Genomic DNA, 22,222 nt, shown 5'->3' on the forward strand with positions numbered 1-22,222 from the left:
AAATTTACAAAGATTTGCCAAGTAAAAACCTAAACATATTTATCAGTAGGTTTAATTAGAAATCTTTAAGTTAAATTTACTTGGAATATGGAATTAAGTAAACTTTACAAAAAATATATCATTTTATCTCGGCTTGTAAAAGGTTGATTAATACTGATTTCCTTTGCCTTATATTACATTTCACTAAAACAATAATCTTGAATTGTATTAGTCATTTATAGTATGTGCTTTACTTAGATCATCTAAGTAATTTATATATACATCATGTCAGACATTAAGCTTCATGTGAATGCAAACACCTCAATAGTTGGTAGACAATACACAATGGCGGTAACATTTGAAGGGTCGTTTTTGTGTTTGAATGTGTCATTTTGAGCAAAAAATGTACTTGAAATGTCTCAAAATGGCAATTTACTAATACTGACAACAAAAATCTATGATAAAACACTGTAAATACAGCTGGAAACCAGTGAAAAATGAGCCTCATTGATTATTCAAGGTCCAGTGCATGATGGGAACTCCAGTATCAGAAAAGTTGAGTAATTTTTACTTAATTTTATTGAGTTGATATATACACTTTCATTTATACTCGCTTGAATTAAGTACTGATATGGAATTTACTTAGTTTTTTAAATTCTTGCCTGAACTAACTTTTTCAAGTAAATTACATTGGGTTTTTTCACTAGTATTTACTTCACCAAAAAATATTTTTTTTTACAGTGTTCATTGTAAAAAAAATAAAAAAATAAATAAAAAATAAAATCCTGTAAAAAAAAACGGGAAACTACTGGCAGCTGTAGTTGCCAGCATCGTTTCGTAACTATACGGTGTGTTACTGTTTTTGTGTTAGATAGCTGTTAAATCAAAGTTTTATACTGTAGCTGACAATACGGTATTTAGCTGTTAATTTCAAAAACAGTATCACACCGTATTTTTACGGTATGATGCTGAAAACAGATCATTGGCTTTCAAGTCCATATTAAAATAAATAAAAAAAAAGTTATTTAATAGATCGTGTTTTGAACCTGGGTCTCTGTATACTGATTACTGAATAAAACACTAGACTAACATTGTCACTCGTCTTTCTTTTGATCACGGTGGATCGACACTTGTTTTTCTTCCAAAAACCTAAAAAAGAAAAAAAATCAGCTCATGTTTTTCATTTTGAGGAAAAATACTACTATAAATAAATAAATAAAATAACGTGAAACCTCTAATTACAAAGTTGAGTTCAGTTTTCTATATTGAGAAGATTCAAAAAGCACACTCAAAAAAATCCTTTTTTTAACCTAAATTCATGAATTTCTAATGTCGGGTAAACCAAAGTGAGGATCTGAAATGACTGTCTACTCATGAGCCATAGAAACCTTTGAGGCAGAAAAAAAGAGAGCAAATTTTACAGTGTTTGAATGCAGACAGAGTGTAGGAGGAAACCTGTCAAACGAAAGGGTGCATCTTCAAAGAGAGAGTAAGCTGGGACTGTTATTTAGAGGAATAACCTGGTGAATAAGTGTGAACAATTGCAGCCACTGTGAAATGGAGCTAATGCACACAGGGCCGAGAGCCGAGCAGAGGCTCCTGTTTAATTAATGATGGAAACAGAGACTTCAACTTCTCAGACAGTTACTGACAGAGCCTAGGAGGATGAGAGACGTTATTTTAAGCAAGCATTTTCTTCTTCCAGAGGCCTCTAAATATGCATCACCTCAAAAAAAAAAAAAAAACAATGAACAAACAGCTCTGTCCCTTAAAACATTATTATTTCGGTGTTTGTTTCCTTTCAATGCATCAGTTTGCTCATTAGTGTAATAAAGCACTGTACACAAGTATCCAATACATACAAATTAGTCGTGTTGCAGGGAGGTGAAACTTCCAGCCCAACCTCAGAATCAAGTATCAATAAAAGGATAACAGCTCCCCCAGAGGCCAAACATTGATCCTGCCGCTCAGAAGAGCTGAGCATTTTGCACATCCTTCTCACACAGAACAAGTTGTGATAAAGAGCCAGTGATGTGTAAAATCCCACAAAAGCAAGTAGTGCATGCAGTCAAATTTGTCACAGAAACAACAGACGTTTGACTTAATCTGTCTGAACCCAAAGTTTCAGACCGATGCTTTTGAGAAGCATATTCAATATTTCAAATTGATCTCAAAGACTCTCGTCTTGACAACAGAGATCAGTGTGCTTAATAAATGAATAAGCCTACAAATTACAACAGAAAGCTTTATGGAAATTAGATTATGGATCTGCTTTTAAGCTTTTCGGATCTGTTGCAAAGCGGGACATTTTTATTGGTGATGTGGCCTTTCTTAATGAGGGGTTTGTGCAAACGTCAGCCTTTGCTGATGCTTGTTTAATAATTCTGGGATATGATAGAGGATTGTGCTCAAAGCTTTATGATCCGGCCTTACAGCAAATCTACACTGACGCTGTCAACAGGGAGCCGGTGGCAAGCACTCCTTCGCTCTGCGTCTGTCTGTGTTGGGTTTAATTTGGCATGAAGATCATACCAGTTCCTCTCTTAAAATGATGAAAGTGTCTTGATTGTCCAATTTGATTTAGGTGGATTAATGCAGTGGTGTTGCTGCTTAACACGAGGAGTGAAGGTTACCCCGGAGAGCTGGGTCTCAGAGTGTGTGTTTACATTTTTGTTGCTCTATTAATGGTGTTTTAATTAGAGCATGATTGCGTTTCTCGAGCGGAGGGAAAAACATCCTGATGCACAGATAAAACCCTCAAGGCCCGCGTCTGTGACTTATTTAGTGTCATTGCGGAGGGGTAGACTGTGCCTGACAAGAGAAAAGAGATAGACTTAACAGAGATGAATAAACATAACATGCTGATTTAATGCAAAATGAGAGGTCTTGAAACAAGAGTCAGGGAGTAAGATGACATTTTTTTTTTTTCTATTATTTTAGCTAGCCTAGAGAAGAAAGTCAAGTACGTAAAGACTTGCATGCTTACACAACACTGTTGATTGTAAATAAAACCAGCATATGAACTGGCATTATGTATAATCTCTCATTCACATCAACGTCTTACTTTTCAAGCCTCATTTATGTCAAATATTGAGTTAAATATGAGGTGGCTTTAAAAATTGAAATACATAGGACATCTATATTAGCAAAGATGTGCAATATGTTTTGTTAATGTTACATTTGCTTTGTGATGTGTGAACCACAAGGAATGAGATTCATTTTGTACTTTTTTTTTTCCAGTTTCCATATATATATATATATATATATATATATATATATATATATATATGCATACACAGCGTGTAATAATAACATATTTATATGTAGGCAGTATTTAGCCACTATTCTTTACAATGAGTGTGCTGTGTTTAGTATATTAGTAGAGATTCGTATTAGTTGATTTATAATAACGAAATTTATTGAATGGCCTTTATCAATGTATTTTTAATTATGCATTATGGAAATAAAATTTAAGAACTTGTAACAATATATACATCGAAATATATACAAAAATTATTTATATATTTATATTTATATATTTATTTATATATTTATACTGTAAAAAAACTGTTGGTTTAACTTAAAAAAATAAGTAACCTGGTTGCCTTGAAATTTTAAGTTCATTGAAATGAAAAAATTGAGTTAATACAATGAAGGAGATTGATTTAATCATCAGAAACTCAAAATATTATGTTATCTGAATTACATACATTATCGAAGTTGATTTGACAAAAGAAAACAATGTTGTGATTACAAATCTAATATATAATATTCTGTAATATTCTTTTACATACTGCTTTGCTATCTTAGCTGGCTTTGTTGGCTGATGGTTTTTGGGTGCTTGGCCAGAACACCATCATTAATCTATCAATTTAAGCTGGTTTTATCTGGTTTAAGATGTCATTTTCCCAGGCGGATTTATACAGAAGGCTTTACGCTATTTGGGTTTCAACGGTTTAGTTTCAATACCACAGTAGCCTACTGTTGAGCATTTAATACTGTTTATGACTGAGATAATTGCGACTTGTAAAATCAAAGTTCCTATAAACTGCACTTCACCATTTTTTATAATATAATACAATATAATTTATAAATGTATTCTAAAACACTAAACAGTTGTGATTCAGGTTATGCGCGCTTGTCGTTTCGCCCCGTTTTTTTTTCTTCTCCAGGACGAGGCTGAGGCGCGCGAGATGCTTCAAACACTCACTCACTCACTCACTCGCAGGCAGCTCTAGACTCCAGCACGCACCGTGCAAGAACTGAGACACTCCGCCAGCCACTGCGCATCCTCTCTCTCCGTTTCACATCGCTTCAGTCGTAAGGGAGGGAGAGAGAGAGAGGCGTCTGAGGAGGAATCGTAGGTGAGGTTTTGGACCACAGCCGGAGAGGTGGAAAAGATCGCGCGCCTCGCACACATTTGAAGGATGCGCTACCGCGCGCAACGGCGCGTCCTGTAGAGATACAGCAAGCTCGCGGGATTGAAGCGTCTGCGGTTCTTTTTCTATCCATGTTTGGCTTTGTTCAAGAAAACCTGTCACTATTTGACACTCCGTGAGCACACAACATCACTTTAAAGACGGGAGAAGAGGAAGGAGGAGTGAGCTGTTTCTCTTCTTGCAACATCCAGAGTAAGTCTGTCTGATTTCTGCTGAACATGCTGCTTATCATTGCAATTACAGCTGCGCCAAGAGTTTCGTGTGTCCCACCTGAAGCAAGTTGCACGGTAACGATGCACAGATGTGCTGGTTTATATCACACTGCATCCATGATGTATTGGAACAAATGTGCAGTTGGCACTTAAACGATCAGAAATGGTGGAACGCATGCATTGTGAACATGTTCTGCTAGATGTTTATATATTCACCTGTTTTAATAGTAATGGAAAACCTGAAAAAGAAAATGGTAACACCTTTACAGTAAGGTTCATTAGTTAACATTAGTTCATGTATTAACTAACACTGAACAATAATGTTAAAGTGTTTATGACAAATACAGCTGTTCATTGTCATGTCATGTGAGTTCGCGGTGCATTAACTAATGTTAACAATTGACCTTTGATTAATGTATTAAATGTTGAAATTAGTATGAATTAAGATTAATATGGTGAAGAAGTATTCTTCATCATTAGTTCATTTTAACAAAGGTAGTTAACTAATGTCAGCACATAACCTTATTTTAAAGTGTTACCAAGAAAATATATTCATTATATAAAAAATAGATTTTTTACATAGAATATATATATATATAAAACTTTTCAACTGAGTTACTTTCTTCGCAACAGTTTTGTTGCATTGCTACTCTGCTTTCAATGTGTTGATAATTGAGATGAATGATGATGTTGACCTCAGTGATTTGTTCCCTCTTGAGGAAATAGATAGGCTGTGATTGGTTTTGAACAGTTGTCTGGTTTAAATAGTGCCACTGTCTGTCAAAACTACCATATTAATTTTGGAAGCAAAGTGAGTTTATTTGCAAAACCTTGTTTGTTAGATTATTGCCCCTCAAGAAGGATATTGGTTATCACAGAAACAACAGTGCAAATCTTGAACATTTCCACTCTTTGCTTTTCGGCCCATGCAATGTCTTTCCTCTTTTCAAAGTTATTCCTCGGACTGAAAATATGTCACGGAAATGTGCCATGAGCAAAGCTTTGGGAAGTTTTTAAACTGAACTTTACTTTGATGTAAGCTCTCCGCTTCTTGCCGAAACACTTTCATGCAGTATTTGCTCTCGTGTCTTGCTTTCAAAATGAAGACTATTCTGTTCGCTGTGCTGTTGTTGAACTTTTGTGATATTTTCTTTACTTTTTTTATGTACTAGTATGTTCTGTTCGACTTTTTTGTTGTATCTTTGTTCACATTCTTGTTAGCTGGTGAACAAAACAAAAAACAAAACTTTTCTTTTCTAGCAGTTTGGTCGATCAGTAAAATGGTTTTGTCAGGCAACCTAAAACAACCTCTGGATATATTTGAATATGATTCTGAATGACTGAACCACCTAAGCTCACTTTAAGGGTCAGATCAAGTACTATAGTACATAATTGTGGTTATACTGCACAATGTTACACTTTACAGTGTAAAGAAATTCTGTTTAATTCTTGCATAGCAACCCATGTATAACCTTGAGGCTTATAGTCATTTTACAGGGTGCAGTTTTGATAACTTTAAAGGACAACTCTGGCGCAAAATGAACCTTTGGTCTAATAACACAGTGGTACCTAGTCAACCGTTCTCTGAGATTTGTTTTCATGATAATCGAATGTACAGAGTTTTATCTCTAAAAACTGTTTATAACGCTAGTATATTGGGCATATAGAAATGAAAAATAAAATCGCTAGTTAATACCAGCTCAAAATAGCCCCACACTAACAGTAACATAAAGAGGGTCCCTAAATGCAAAACAAGAATGTTACGTCTTCAGACCGTTTAATAAGAAGATATTTTATAAAGACAGCCCACTTCACGTATACAGGCAGGAGCCATCTTTGGAAAAACAGTCTCGACAAGTCGAACCACGAACGCCGTTCATACATAACATATCTTCTTATTAAACTGTCTGTACACTTAAAAAGTTCCCAATGCTTTGTTTTGCATGTAGGGACCCTCATTATGTTACTGTGTTAGTGTGGGGCGATTTTGAGCCTTGTTAGTGTTGTTAAGGGAGTAGTTCACTTTAAAAAAAAAAAAAAAAAAAAAAAAAACTTTTGCTGATAATTTACTCACCCCCATGTCATCCAAGATATCCATGTCATTCTTTCTTCAGTCAAAAATAAATTAAGGCTTTTGATGAAAACAGTACAGGATTTTTCTTCATATAATGGACGGTTCAAGGTCAAGACAGTTTCAGTGCAAACTGCAAACTGTCCAAAGGGCTAAACGATGAATAAGGGTCTTATGAAGCAAAACAATTGCTCATTTAAAAAAAAAAAAAAAAAAAGTTACGTTTATCAAAATGAACAAATCTTTTTTTTTTTTCGTGTCATTTGGTTCATTCAATGAACCTAATGAACAAATTGACTCGGGAAAAGATTCGTTCATTTTGATAAACAAGTTCAAGTTCTGTTAACAGGAGAGTCACGAACGCGCATCACAGAACAGAGCAAGGCGACCATTTGAGCTTATAAAACTTAAAACTTCGTCTGGAATCGTTTAAAGCCCTTTGAACAGTTTGCAGTTTGCACTGAAACTATCTTTTAGACCTTGATTCGTTTGGTTCCCATTGAAGTCAATTATATGGACAAAAATCCTGGAATGTTTTCATCGAAATTTATTTTCGATTGAAGAAAGAATGACATGGACATCTTGGATGACATGGGGGTGAGTAAATTATCAGCAAAAGTTTTTTTTTTAAAAGTGAACTACTCCTTTAACTAGTGATTTCTTTTTACTTATTATATGCCCCCATTTACTAGTGTTATATGCTAAACAGTTTTTAGAGATAAAACGCTTTACATTCAATTATCATGAAAACAAATCTCAGAGAATGGTTGACTAGGTACCAATGTTTTATTAGTCCAAAAGTTCATTTTGCGCCGGAGTTGTCCTATAAACTTGTGACAGAGATGACCATCTCGTGGTTAACATTTTTATCAACGTTGATATCAACCACAAAAGTCTCTTGTGTCTTGACTCACATAACATTTGCATTAACTGCAGTTAATTCTGATATTTTTCCACAACACAAAATTGTTTCTTAAACTAAATTACATGTTTTCGATCACGATGGCCTCCAGCAGCCATCCGATTTCCCTGGAACATATTAGATCCATAAAGATGCGTCTCCCTCGCACGCTCATTTTTCTTTTGTCTCGCAGTTAAATTAGTGTGTAACACTTTAATGAGGTTGTTTTAGCTTTGCGAGTAAATATGAAATTGGAGCACCCTGCTGTTTTGTGGGTAGCAAGTTGATTAGATTCTCCTTTGCGCACACAGTAGGAACGTAAAAGGCGTCTTGCATTCATTGGGTACTTTGATTTTGGTACCCAGAGAATCCACACCAGGGAAAGCCAAGACTGGAGATCTGAGAAGAGAAATAGCGTCTGCGTGCATTTTCAGAGTCTGATGGTTATTATATTAGAGATGTTATGTTTGCATACCCATCATACAGCTGCTCTTTGCATTAGAAGATATTAATATCCGTTTCTGTCTCCATTCATTGTATGTTTCATCTTCTAAGCATTGCAGCAGTGTGTGCAATTAATGGAATTGGCACCGCTGTGCTTTTATTTGTGTTTTGTCCACTAAGTTGTATTAGAGGATATGAATCAAATATTAGCAAGGCTCCTGTGAGTAAATATTTTTAATAGTTGCAAAAAACAAAACAAAAAAAAAACAGATTTGCAATTGAAAATATTGTTGTGTTCAATATTTCAGTTGAAAAGAATGAAAGTATTGCACCATTTTGGCAAGGGATTTTCAGACTCCAGCAGTGTAAATGGGTTGAGTTTATGTTAGAAAGTTGCAGGGAGACCTGTCAGTGCTTTGTTATATATATATATATATATATATATATATATATATATATATATATTTATATATTTATATATATATATTTATATATGTGTATATTTAATGCAGTCTTATTAAAGCCAAACCTTCGTTTCTTCTGTAGAATTACAACAGTTTTTTATTTATTTATTTATTTATTTTTTTATTATTAAATACTCTATATGTTTTCTTTGGAAAAATGTGAATTTAACCCTCAGTCAATAGCACACCGTCATAGATAAATGACAATTGTATTTAAAAATACAATAATAATGTTTAACAAAAAATAAATAAATAAATAAATAAATAAATAAATAAAAATAAATCACGATACCCCCTTCAGCCAATACAATTAACATTTATTTGCCAGTGCTTGCCATTTTTGTTAAGGAGGAGGTTAAGGAGACATTAGCACACGTTAGGTCACATGCTATCAAGGCAACATAGCGAGTTTATTTTGGACTAGGAAATATATATATATATATAAATATATAATATAAATATATAAATATATAAAAATATATATAAATATTCTACAGTAAATACAAATTTACTTTCTAAAGGTTTTGGTCATTGGTAATGCACTTTTTTTTCTTCTTCTTTTTTTTTCTTTTTTATACAAAGGGTTAATGCACACTTAGTAAAAGTATAACTCAAAGACCGAAAATATATGTGCGTCGTCATGCATACATGACAAATTCCTTTATTAAGGGACACATATTTTCTATAGCTGCCACTATGGCTTAGTACTGGCAGGAGGTATGTATATATATATATATATATATATATATATATATATATATTTGCCTGTATTTGGTTGATGTTAGTTAGTTTAATAGAAGACAAAGAGCAAAAGCTTTAAAAGGTATTTTGGTTCATTATGCTATGCCAGTTTGGAAGATGTGATCCATACAACCAAAGGTCAGATGTCATTGCCTATTGGCCTCACTACACCAACGAACATGGATGTTCCAAAAATGATGACTAAACGGGTCAAAATCGAGGAATGTGTGAAAAGTGTGGGCGACACTGAAAAAAGAAGAGTCTTGTTGATTTGCACTGGTGCTATATCGATTTGGAATTCATAAACTATATAATCGCGACAGGCCTAGTAAAAACCAAGAAAATACACATCAGTAAATATAAATCTGAGAGTTTAAGTATAGTTTACAGTGAAATGGTGCATGCCTCAAAAAAGAAGATTCACACCGGAATCTCAGGGTCAAATGCTTGCATATTAGAGAATAAACAAGAAACCGGACAAACAGTATTTTGTCATGGTGTTAAAAACACCCCGGTGTGGCCGCATGCGGTGTTCACCACAGCTCCCGTGCATGACCCGTTTGAGTAGTTACTTAGCAACGCCTCAGAAACACTCCAACTGGGTCAGACCTTCATTCAGGAGACTTAACACAGCAGACACATACTTGCTCACATGACCCGATCATATGGAGTCTTCAAAAACTTTATGTCAGGGTTTCTGTTGTTTCTTCCATATTCAGTTTAAAGTGAAACTGAAGTGGAAAACACTGGAGATGCGGTGTGTGCCGTAATGACACAGACCCTGTTATTAAAAGCAAGGAAAATAAGAATAAAATGGAAATGAAAAAGCTGCGTTGTTACTTGGATCAATATTTCTGTTTTTCACTAAATGCATTATTTTACACTTCTTAAAACTATGCTTATCTTTGAAATTGTCTTTTACTGGATTCACCTCCAAAAATAATGAATAAATGCCCAGGGCATATTTCATCTAAAAAAAAAAAGGAAATATATTGCATAGTAAATTAGGGAGAGTATACATTGATTCTTCTTTGTATTAAAGTCATAAATCGAGCACAACAAATACATTACCAAAAGTTTAAGTTAAAATATAATTGTTACAATTACTTGCAAATATACATTTTAAATGTATACACAAACAAATATTCAAAATGGAGCCCCTAAAGGGACATAAAATACTAGGTGGGAGGATAAAATATATTTCAACATTTTTGATTTCGCTCACAAAAGTTTTGCATTCCACGAGCAACTTTGCATTCAGTAAAACTGTAATACTGTAATATTTGATTACAACTTAAAATAACTGTTTTCTATTTTTAAAATAATATATAACCAGTATATTATATAATATACCAGTATAACCATTCACCAATAACCAGTGAATTTTCAGGTTCATTACTCCAGTCTTCAGTGTCACATGATCCCTCAGAAATAATTCTAATATGCTGATTTGCTGCTTAAGAAATTAAGTAAAAAAAAAAAAAAAAAAAAAAAAAAAACTGATCCTTTTTTTTTTATTCTTTCATGAATAGTTTGAATGGAAAAGTCTTAACTGTCACTTTTGAACAGTGTAATGCATATTTGAGAATTTAAAAAAAAGAAAAGAAAATCTTGACCCCGATCTTTTGAACAGTAGTCATATTTGGTCTGAAACATGAGCTACTCAATACTATTTTCTTGTTTATTTGTTTATCTTTTGAACTGTTTCATAAAATAAATAGGACATTTGCAATCAGGCTGTTGTACCGAATATCAGCATGACATTGATTACACAACCAGAGCACCCTTGATCATCTGATATTGCTTAATGGAAATGGGTTTGCGCTGTGACTCTGTTAGCATTTATGAAGTGTCAGGAGTAAAAGGAGAAATAAAGAGTTTGAGCAGGTTTTTTTTTTTTTTTTTTTTAATCTGAACATTCGTAAGGCTGATGCTGCTAATGCCTGTTGCTAATTGCGCTGTTGTGTTAACAACACCCACATCCATCTTACTTATGTTTATTTCAGCCAAAAACACACAAAAATCTACACTGCAATTTGGTAACAAACAGGCACAGTTGATTGCACATTAATAAGCTAAAGAAAAACTGTTTACATATGCATTGGATGACTGCACATAAAAAAAAGAGTTTTAAATGTGAAATATCTGTAATTCAGTGGAGTATTGCTATGTGTTTTTGCTTTATTTTTTTTTATTTTTTTTTTAAAAGACTTCCCCTTTTGCAAAGACCACAGAATAGACGTTGCTTGCCCAAGTTCACTCTCTTTGACACATAAGCACACACACACACTGGATGCATGCTACTGTTATTGAGTGTGCTAAAGCAGTATATGTTTTTTTTTTTTTCTCTAAGTGAGGTCAGATTTGTCCATCTCCTCTGGGGTTCAGAGCCGCTACATAACGCCGTGCACTTTGATGTAAATTACTCTAAAATGTTATTCGAGCAATTTTACAGAGGCTGTATGGCGAGATTAGTATGAGAAAATGTGTCTTCCTGCCATAACTCTGGAAGTGTGTGTGTGTGAGTGTGTGTCTTTTCTATCCCGGTGGGGACTTAAAAGTGAATGCACACAGACTCATGGGGACTTGTATAACCTAAATTGAGGTCCCCATGAGGAAACAAGCTTATAAATCATACAGAATGAGTTTTTTTGAAAATGTAAAAATGCAGAAAGTTTTCTGTGGTGGGTTGGTTTAGCGGTCGGTTGAGTGTAAGGGGATAAAATATACAGTTTGTACATTATTAAAATAATTACGTCTATGGAAAGTCCCCATAAAAATTAAAAAACAGTGTGTGTGTTGGATGTGATGTCATCATTACATGATAATTTAGCTTGTGAATATTATCGGTTACACTTTTTTGTATTCTAAAAATATTAAATAAATAATATGTGAAGTTAGATGTGGTGATCAATCATACAGTAGTGGCCAAAAGTAGTGGACATGATTATTTGGCAATAGAGACAAACTAGGGCTACAGGGTATATTTTAATATGGAAACAAAAAGCATAATCAAACAAAGCTCACATGAAAAAGCATACTGCACTATAACATAAGTAGTTATTAATATTGCACAATTTGATGTTTCATTTTGTTATCACAAACGACTCCAAGCACAACTATTGAATATGCTTACAAAATCTTTGACACTTAACATTTTAATAAAGGATTCAATTCAATTTAATTCAAATTTATTCGTATAGCGCTATACAGAAAGCAGCTTTACAGAAAGTTAAGGATGTAAAATCTTCACTTCAGCCACTACTGTAACTCTTAAATTACTAATAATGACAACATATACATTTACAGGTTGAATTCAAGGAAAAAAAATGCTGAACCAACCGAAATACTTTAATTCATACAAACAAAATACGTTTGTTAGGGTTGAAGGCCATTGCACACTGAGTCCGAAATTCGCATCCGAAATTTTCGCACGTTAAAAAAAAAAATTCGACCTCACGTTATGTCAATCACGCTTGCACACCGCCTCCGAAACTTTCGTCTGTCATAAAAAAAAATTGGATCAGGTTCGATTTTTTTCCCGTTTTTCACATCCACATACGAAAATTTCGTATATGTATGCAATGGCCTAAAGTCTGATACCAATGGCAATAAAAAAATTAAATAAATATTTTCATGATTTGTTATTACAACATTTTTTCTATTGTCAAATCAACTTAAATAATTTATATAGTTCAGTTAACATAATATTTTGAGTTTCTGATGATTAAATCAATTTCCTTCATTGTATTAACTTAAGGCAGCCAGGTTACTTATTTTTTTTAAGTTAAACCAACAATATATATATATATATATATATATATTGTTTTTTTGTTTTTGTTTTTTACAGTGTAGGGTGTAAAAAAAAAGCCTGATATCGATCTGCGGCGGGCTCATATCGGCCAATATTGGGCTCTAGATAAGTCAAGTAAAGAACAATTCTTTTACAGTAGGTAACCATCGCAGATAACCACTTTTTACAGATTATTATTATGGCTTAACTGTTTCAGTTGCACAACGAGTGGCTTATTTACATAAAACTCAGTTTTCAGAAGTGCTCCAGTTAAATTTATGATACATTTTATTTTGGGATTTTGTTAGTGAGTGTATATATCAGCTTGAGGATATAATGATGATTCATTGGTTGTGTGGTAAGACAATGGATTCTGGATCTAATCCGCCTCAATATAATGTTTTTGTTTTAATAAACTAAAATCGTCAGTGGATGTACATTATCATGAGTGGGGATTACAAACATTAAAAATGACAAATTTACGAGATGGATAGCCTCTGATTTTAATACCTACTAACAAAATGAAAACTCCAGTTCATCAATTGGACACACTCCTGTATTAGAATCATCCATGCCGTGAGTTATTTCAAAAAGTGTCCGAGGCCAAATCGACCATGACAAAGAGTTGTGAAGACGTGCTCCCACCGTGAATGACGCCTGTGGTGATAGGCTAAGCTACAATATTTAAAAAAAAGTAATTTTGAACGGATCCCTAAAGACAAAGTCTATTAAAGTAAGTTTATTAACGCAATATCAGCTCACTTTATATGCTTTAAAATTCACACAGCAGTTTAATTTAGATTTCAATTTTAATCACAGTTTGACAGGATCTGGTGTCTCCATCCTAACATCTCAAATTACAACTCTTATATAAAACGTAAGGGTTTTGTGTAACAGTAACATAGAAAACAGTTTATATGTGGTGGGCATTTGTTACTCGCGCTCATAATGTGGTACACATTTACCAAATATGATAAAGTTTTTTACCCTTCAGCTTTCCATTGCTCAATTGTGTATGTGGGTTCTTTCTCTGTGAATTTCTCTTGTACCTTGTGGTGATGCATGTGTGTGTGTGACAAACGTTCATATGCACTTCTTTGTCAAAATGCTTGGTAAGCTTTGTCTTTGGTGAATATAAGTCAATGGAACAAAAGATATGTCCAATGTGTTACCTGATAGACCTGACACTCTATATTGAATCATTGATATTAATTAAATGTAATTGGCAAGAAGTTATTAATTAAGTCTTCGCTCTGTGTATTTAACACTCTTGTTCTGTTTTGGGTCAGACCCCAAGTCCATTTTAAAATATTTCAATAGTTTTTTTTTTAAATAGATGCTATTTTGACATTCAAATAATATTATTTTGAATATTTATAATATTTTAGAGTTTGGAAATTTATCTAGAACTTATCTATTAGTAAATTATCATGAATCATTTAATTAAATAATTGATATATTAAGTTTTTTATTTTTGTATCATTTATTTTAATGGCATCTTAGTATTTACTGTTGTATCAAGATTGGTATTAGGAGTTCAGATTGTCCATTTTTAAATATTATTTTTAAAGTTTTAAAATGTGAAATCTTAAAAATCAGTAAAACTTGGTTTTACTGTCAACAGTACAATATTGTGACTACTACTGTAGCATATACTGTGAGCATGATATAAAATGAATCCTATGACATAAGCTTTTTGTCATAGCGCTCACCCTACCTAAAGGTTATTGACATGAACCAGTGGTTCAAGGGGTCAGGGTTAATTGAAAGTGACAGATGAACCGCGAGTCTTAAAGGAACTGTGTCAGCATACAGAGGGTAAACCAGCAGCGTTTCCCTGAGATAAGATAATAGGACCTGGAGGGCTTTTCACTGACTGAGATATGCACTAATAAAATTAAAACAGACAAGAATGTCTGCAGGATTTCTCGCAGCAGAAGTCTTAAGTAAAGATTATAAAAAACAAATTCAAGGCAGTTGCTTATGCTGTTGTTTATAACTCCCACAATAGATGCATATTCTGATTCTGTAAATAATTTAATATATGCTTATGCATTTGAGAGATCATCTAGGTGATATGCCAATTAAAAGCTTTATGTATTCACAGCTTTACAGTAGTGCTACTGGTGATATATTTCAGTACGTAAGATTCTCAGTTATGAGTTTCTGTCTGGGATGGTTCAGCCAAAAATGAAAATTTGATGTTGATTTACTCACCCTCAGGCCATCCTGAGACATGTACGTGTTTTTTTGTCTTCAGTAGAACATTAAAGAAATGTTTAGCTGAAACCACGGTCCTTTGTGTATTGTATAATGCAAATCAATGGCAACTATCACTCTGAGAGTAAAAAAAAATAAAAATAAAAAATATCAAAATTAAAACTAGTGACTCCTGAGAATACATTGAGGTCTTATGAAGCGAGACGATTGGTCTGTGCAATAAACTGAGCGTTGTTTACAACATTATTACCTGTAATCCACAGCGTTCTGTGGAGAATTGAAATGGCCCGGATATGTTTTCTGGTATGCACTGAGCTGTGCCATCTTCTGTTTTGATTTCATGGGGACTTTAAGAAAAAATTACATTGCGACAGGAAGCGGACAGGACCGTTTGTTGAAGCTGTGGATTACAGCTAATAATGTTGAAATAATGCTCAGTGTCTTACACAGACCAATCATAAGACCAGGAGCCACGGTTAGTAATTTTGCTTGTATATGCTTTTAAGTGAAAGCAAAAAAAAAATAAAAATAAAATAAATGTTTTAACCCTTCTACTGAAGAAAAAAACGGTAGCACTTTACAATACGGGTGCACTAATATACATTAATTCATGCTTAACTAATGCACTGATAATCATGAGTTAATGTATAACTAATGAAGAACTAAACCATTAAGTAATGATTACTGCATCAGCACCTAATAAAGAGTCTATATGATTAATAGATTAAGTATTACATGAATTGCTATTAATTCAATGTGTCATTGTGTATTAATTCCTTAATAACATATTTTATTATCTAATAGTGTAAATTAATGTGTTAATTAACACAATTAGTCAAAGCTATGCACTTCAAACTTCCAGTTGTCTGCTTTAATTAATCATTAGCTAATGATTTGCAAAGGTATCATTATGTTATGACTTTACTTGTTGGGGCACATCATTATTAACTAGTCATTTAGTAATTGTAGTAATTTGCACATGAATTTGCAGTAACAATGAAGCAATTAATCATGTATTAATGCATATTAGTGTACCTGTCATATTATCTGGAAGTTGAAATACAAGGCTTTGGCTCATTCTGGTAATTAACATATTAATTAACACTATTAGTTAAAAAAATGAGTTATTATGGAATTAATCCACAATTACATATTTAATTAATAACAATTCATGTATGAACTAATACATTAAACCTACAGACTCTTAATTAGTTCCTAATGTGGTAATCATTAATGAATAGCTTAAATAATCATTAGTTACACATTAATTCAGTATTATTTGTGCATTAGTTAAGCATGAATTAATGCTTATTAATGCACCCATATTGTAAAGTGTTACCAAAAAAACACATCTTTGATGGCCTATGGGTGAGTAAATTAACAGCAAATTTTCATTTTTGAGAGAACTATCTTTAAGTCTGTCGGTCAATCTGCGTCTGGATAGCAGACTTTTGGATTTTCCCTTGAAAGTTGTGTTGGTGTAATATTTGAGTGTACTCCTAAATGTAAACTTTTATCAGATGGACATAATTCATATGTGGAGTTGTTCTTTTCCTGGAAAATGGAACAAGAATATTAATGACTCATCTTGGACATATAAAAAATGCTTGGCCATTCTGGATAATGAGAAAATTATACTTCCCACCTGCCACTAATCTGGAGCTTCAACAGTCAACAGACAGTAGCTCAGAGATACAAAATCCCAAACAAATAATTAGACAGCCTGTCATTCAGACACGTCAAATCTTTTCTCATAATGACCACGGGCCTCTACACCAGAAATGTCACTCTCAGTTCTTGACACAAATCTGTATCAGTCATCTGACCTTATTTCAAAAATAGTTACAAGTACATTCTCTCATCTGATTCTGTTACACACACACGCACACATTGCGATGTTGTTTATGGAATGGCCTAATAATCTATATGTGCCGTGTGCTTGTATTTCTAGACATCCTGACCTTGTCAAGATAATGCAAATGTGTTTAATTTTGTATAGTAGCTTTTCAGGTTTGTTGTTTAATTTTGTTTGGCTTGTTTCGTTTTTAAGATGATCACTATATGATTAAAAAAAGGAAGTTTTAAGACCTTGACTTAGAATCAAAGCCATGCACAGACATTTGGGAGGCGAATGCTTAAGTGAAAAAAGTGCACCCTTCTTATAATTATTTATGAAAAGTAAAGTTACAAATTGTTGATCATCTTTCTATGAAATACACTATTTAATGTTATAGGGCTGTTATGGCAATTCAATGAAATCAGTATCAATAATTTCCATCTATCAAAATCCATTTGCACTATTATTACGAGATATGAGATTAAAGTTCTAAATATGACATTTTGAATATAGAAATATGAAATGTTGAGAAAAACTAAACTGATACTATTAAGAAACTAAAACCACTAGTAGGTGGCGGCAAGTCATAATAAGTGAATCATAGAATCATTCAACTGATTCGTTCAAACTCGTTCGAACTTTATGAATGGGTCATTGAATCATTTACTCACCCTTTTCGCTCAAAAATGATTCAAGATAATTCAAGAACGAAATAAATTCGAATAATTCAAGAACGAAACACGACTATGTGTTGCTGGGAGACACCTTTTCTGCTTTGTTTGGAACTAGTATGCAGAGCAAAAACACTCCAAATTGACAATTTTGTGTCTAAAAATTGTCCATTCATATAATCAACTTATTGTTTATTGAATTGTTGGATAAAATTAATACCACAAAATAGCACTCTTGCTTGTGTGATACTGCTCAACTATGTTTTGTTATGAACACAAAATACAAGAAATCATACTAATTGATGTTATATCTTTAACAATTTTGGGGGCGTTTTTATTCATTTTGGGGGCATTTCCAACCTTGCACAACACCATTTTACGTCAATACCAGACTAGCTTGCTTGTTAAGCATAATGAAGGGGGCTATTGCCTTAGTTAGGCTGGTTGTATTGAGATATTTTAATAGTGGTTTAATTTAAAAGCAGTTTGAACCCGTGCCAAAGTTTAGGGCAAATATGACCAATTACCTGGCTGTCATCAATGAAGGCTGGTCTGGGAGACATGGATGCTGCTTGAGTGCTCTGCAGAGACAAGGGTTGTCGGAGAGTTGAAGGAGTTTGACACATTGAGATTTGAGAATTGATGCCAAGGGCCAAATTTAACCAAAAACTAAAATACAAAATAATAATAATACAAATGTCTTGCGAAATGGGCACATAGTTAGAGGCCAAGAGGGCAGGTGCTTGAGCATCACTTGGGGTCTATCTATGTCTGCTGAAAATCAAACATTTTAGAAAATTATTCTGAGCACAGATGAGTGAATGTCGTAACCAAGTGCCGAATGTCTGCATAGAACCTAGGAAAGGAGTAGATTTATATATAGTTTGCTGTGGCTGGTTAAATTTAAATGGATCCTGTTAGCCAGGATTGTAGACTAGATAGTCTCTGTATTGTATTTAGCTATTAAAACAGGGATTCTCAACCTTGTTCATGCACTTCAAGACAAGAATTGAGAATCTAACACACTTATGTGCTTGTGGCTCCTTAAAGTGCATGATTTTATTTTGTACTGCTTTACATTGCCAAAAAGTACAAATAGCAGGCTAATGATACAATTGGAATACAAATTTAAAAACGTGACTCTTTTGTCTTCAGCTCAATTATGCCTCTTGTGTTGAACATAAAAGAAGATATTTTGAAGAATATCGGTTACCAAACAGATGATGAATCCCATTGACCTCCATAGTATTTTTTTCCCCCCTATGGAAGTCAATGGTGTACATCAACTGAACTGTTAGACATTTTATTGAATTTTGCGGTAACTTACTGGCAAAACAACTTACTGGCAAATCTATTGCCAGTAAGTTACTGTAAATTTCATAAAAAAATACCCACAATGCAGTGCATGTTACAGTAGTTAACTGTACATAATATAAATTGTATTTTACTGTTTTTTTTTTTGTTTTTTGTTTTTTTGCGGTAAGTAACTGTAAAATTATGTCAAAGTCGAACAGTGTGTCTGGTAACTTACATTCTTCAAAATATATACATTTGTGTTCAAAAGAAGAAAGAAATTTGGTTAAACTTTATAATAACTGCATGCTATTAATCATTAGTCAAGCATTAGTAAACTATTCATTCATCATTTATATTCATCGTTTATAAATACATCTATTCATGCTTTATTCTTCATTTATAAGAATATCTATAATCTGATGAATAATTGTATGTTCACACTTTATTAATGATCGATTTATTATTTCTAAATAAAGTATTGCATTACTTACAAACCGGTCATTTAAGAGTTGTCAGTGGTTCATAAGATCACTTAGAAAGTCTAAGTAAATTATTAATAAACTATTGAAATGTATAGCTATACATACATCATATTATTTCGAGATAGTAGTAGTTTCTTAGTGTGTTAATAAATGCTTTTGTTGATTTAAAAAAATGCCTTTCCCCATTATTGTTGAATCACGGAAGCTACAGTTACTTTGCTAAGAGATCTCTTTATACATATATACCAGAAAAAGGCATAGAAGAATAAGGCTACAGGCGAGGTTGACTTCATTCCAAATTTCTCTGTTCCGCATTTCTCCATTCCCTCACCCCATCATGCCAGGTGCATATGTTTCTCGGGAGAGGAGACAGAGTGATGAAGCCAATTAGTATATAGGGATGATTAGGAGGCCATGATGGACAGAGGCCAATTGGCAAATTTGGCCAGGACGCCAGGGTTATGCTCCTACTCTTTCGAAAGACATCTGGGATTTTTCGTGACCACAGAGAGTCAGGACCCCGGTTTAACGTCTCATCCGATGGACGGAAAGCAAAAAACAAACACAGAGTGATACAGAACAGAAATAAATGTTGATAAATAAAAAAATATATACTGTATAAAAAACTGAAATAAATATGTTCTGTATCACTGCTTGTGCTTGTTTCCTTTTCTGTTTAGAAGAAGGCTGAGCCGTTAAATATCCTTTGTAAATGCATAACCTCACTTTAGATGAGCTCACAAAAAAAAATAATTATGCTGGGTTTTTTTTTTTCAACCCAAATTTGGGTCAAATATGGACAAACCCAAATGTTGGGTTAAAATGTAATTAAAAAAAATATATATATTACAACAACTGCCTGAATTAACCATGAATTACAGTAGAAATACATGTTAATAAAGCATTAATAAACACACTAAGTAACTACACTCTAAAAAAATGCAGGGTTAAAAAAATAACCCAACCTTAACCACGCCACTGGGTCACTTTAGGACAGAACACACGCTGGGTTGGTTTGACCCAATTGCTGGGTTTTTATTCTTGGGTCATTCATTTGACCCAATCAGTGGGTGAAATTGACCATCTTGCTGGGTTAAGTCTTACTCATGTGCTGGATTATTTCATGTCTCATTACTTTATTAAAATTAGTAACAAATATATGTTATATTAGGAATGTAAAATAATTATTGTCTCTGTAATACAATAAACCATAGAGAATATTTGACTTGCTTGAAAAGTAGGCTAACTCTTAAACAAACATCTGAACTGCAAGCTCTAAGTGTAAGAGGCATGGCACTTTAAGGTCTAAACTAACCTCTCTAACCATTCACATGGGAAACTGCATTGAAGAGTCACTCCATCTTCTGTCGCTAACAGTTATTTCTGGGCAGAAGATGCCACAGAGGGGAGGTGAACCTGGTTGCTTGCCCAGAGTGTGGTTCACTCTCTGACTTAATGATATTTTGCTCAGACTGGTACATCTGCAGTCTCAGAGTCTCATGGCTCCAGCATATCTTGGCTTAATCTATGGGAAATCCCATGGAGGATGCTTTTCTTGGCCTGGTTGATTAATGCTCATTTCTGTTTGATGTTCAGAACACTATTATTTGAAGTTGTAATCAGAATTTTATAACTGAAAATATTGAATCTTTTTCATCAGGAAAAAATGTCAGTGTAACAATGCACAATTCTTACCTAAAATAAAATCAAGGTGACACTGTTTATGTCCCATTTTACTCTATAATCTGATGTAATTTGAGTGAAACAAACAAATATAAAAGTGGGTGTGAATGAAGGGAGAGGTTTAAAAGAACCTTATCAGAACGTTATGCAAACATGAGGTCAATGCTTGTCTGGCTGATAGCTGATTCTGATTGGCTGATTGGCTGGTAGATGATGGAACTACACTACTTTGTCGACGAAAAAGCCAAAATCTTAATCTATGGCCCTGTGTACTGTAGCTGTTTCACCAATGATATAGAGGGTCACGTGAAATTTGCTTAAGGTGATTGGCTCTACCAATTGTTTTCACTTTATTTTGATGGTCCTCTTTCTCTTTTAAAAAAAAAAAAAACTTTTGCTGATGATAATTTACTCACCGCCATGTAATCCAAGATGTCCATGTCTTTCTTTCTTCAGTCGAAAAGAAATTAAGGTTTTCGATGAAAACATTCCAGGATTTTTCTCCATATAATGGACTTCAGTGGATCCCAACCGTTTCAAGGTCCAAATGAGAGTTTCAATGCAGCTTCAAAGGGCTTTAATCGACTCCAGACGATGAATAAGGGTCTTATCTAGCGAAACGATCAGTCATTCAAAAATAAATAAAAATGTTTATGTTTTATAAGCACAAATGCTCCCCTTGCTCTATTCTGTGATGCATATTCATGACTCCTGTTTGAAATTGTTCATCAAAATGAACAAATCTTTTTTCGAGTCATTTCGTTCATTGAATCGTTCACATAATTCGTTCATTTTGATGAACAACTAATACTGAGAGTCTACTAATACTAATGAGAGTTGACATGTAGTTGCAAAGTTACTTATAGTCAACAGAATGTTCAAAAGGGACCGTCAAAATAAAGTGTTACCAAACAATTTTCCATGAATCAAAGTTGTCAACATCCAGGTTGCGAACTTTGGGTTGAATGGGAACACTATGCATGTTCACG

General features: G+C 33.6%; 1 protein-coding gene across 5 annotated transcripts in view; it reads left to right on the forward strand.

Moving 5' to 3' along the window:
• Positions 1-4,206: 4,206 nt before the first annotated feature.
• cntn5 (contactin 5) overlaps positions 4,207-22,222 on the forward strand; it is a 347,671-nt gene continuing 329,655 nt past the window's right edge. For 4 of the 5 annotated variants that reach the window (XM_089135349.1, XM_089135350.1, XM_089135353.1 and 1 more), the window contains exon 1: positions 4,207-4,610. The gene's annotated coding sequence lies outside the window, so the exon portion shown is untranslated. The remainder of the gene's footprint in view (positions 4,611-22,222) is intronic. The other variant, XM_039647616.2, reaches the window with a different exon arrangement.

This window comes from Pimephales promelas, chromosome 10 (assembly GCF_988280905.1).
Source record: "Pimephales promelas chromosome 10, fPimPro1.hap1.1, whole genome shotgun sequence".
NCBI classification, from domain to species: domain Eukaryota; kingdom Metazoa; phylum Chordata; class Actinopteri; order Cypriniformes; family Leuciscidae; genus Pimephales; species Pimephales promelas.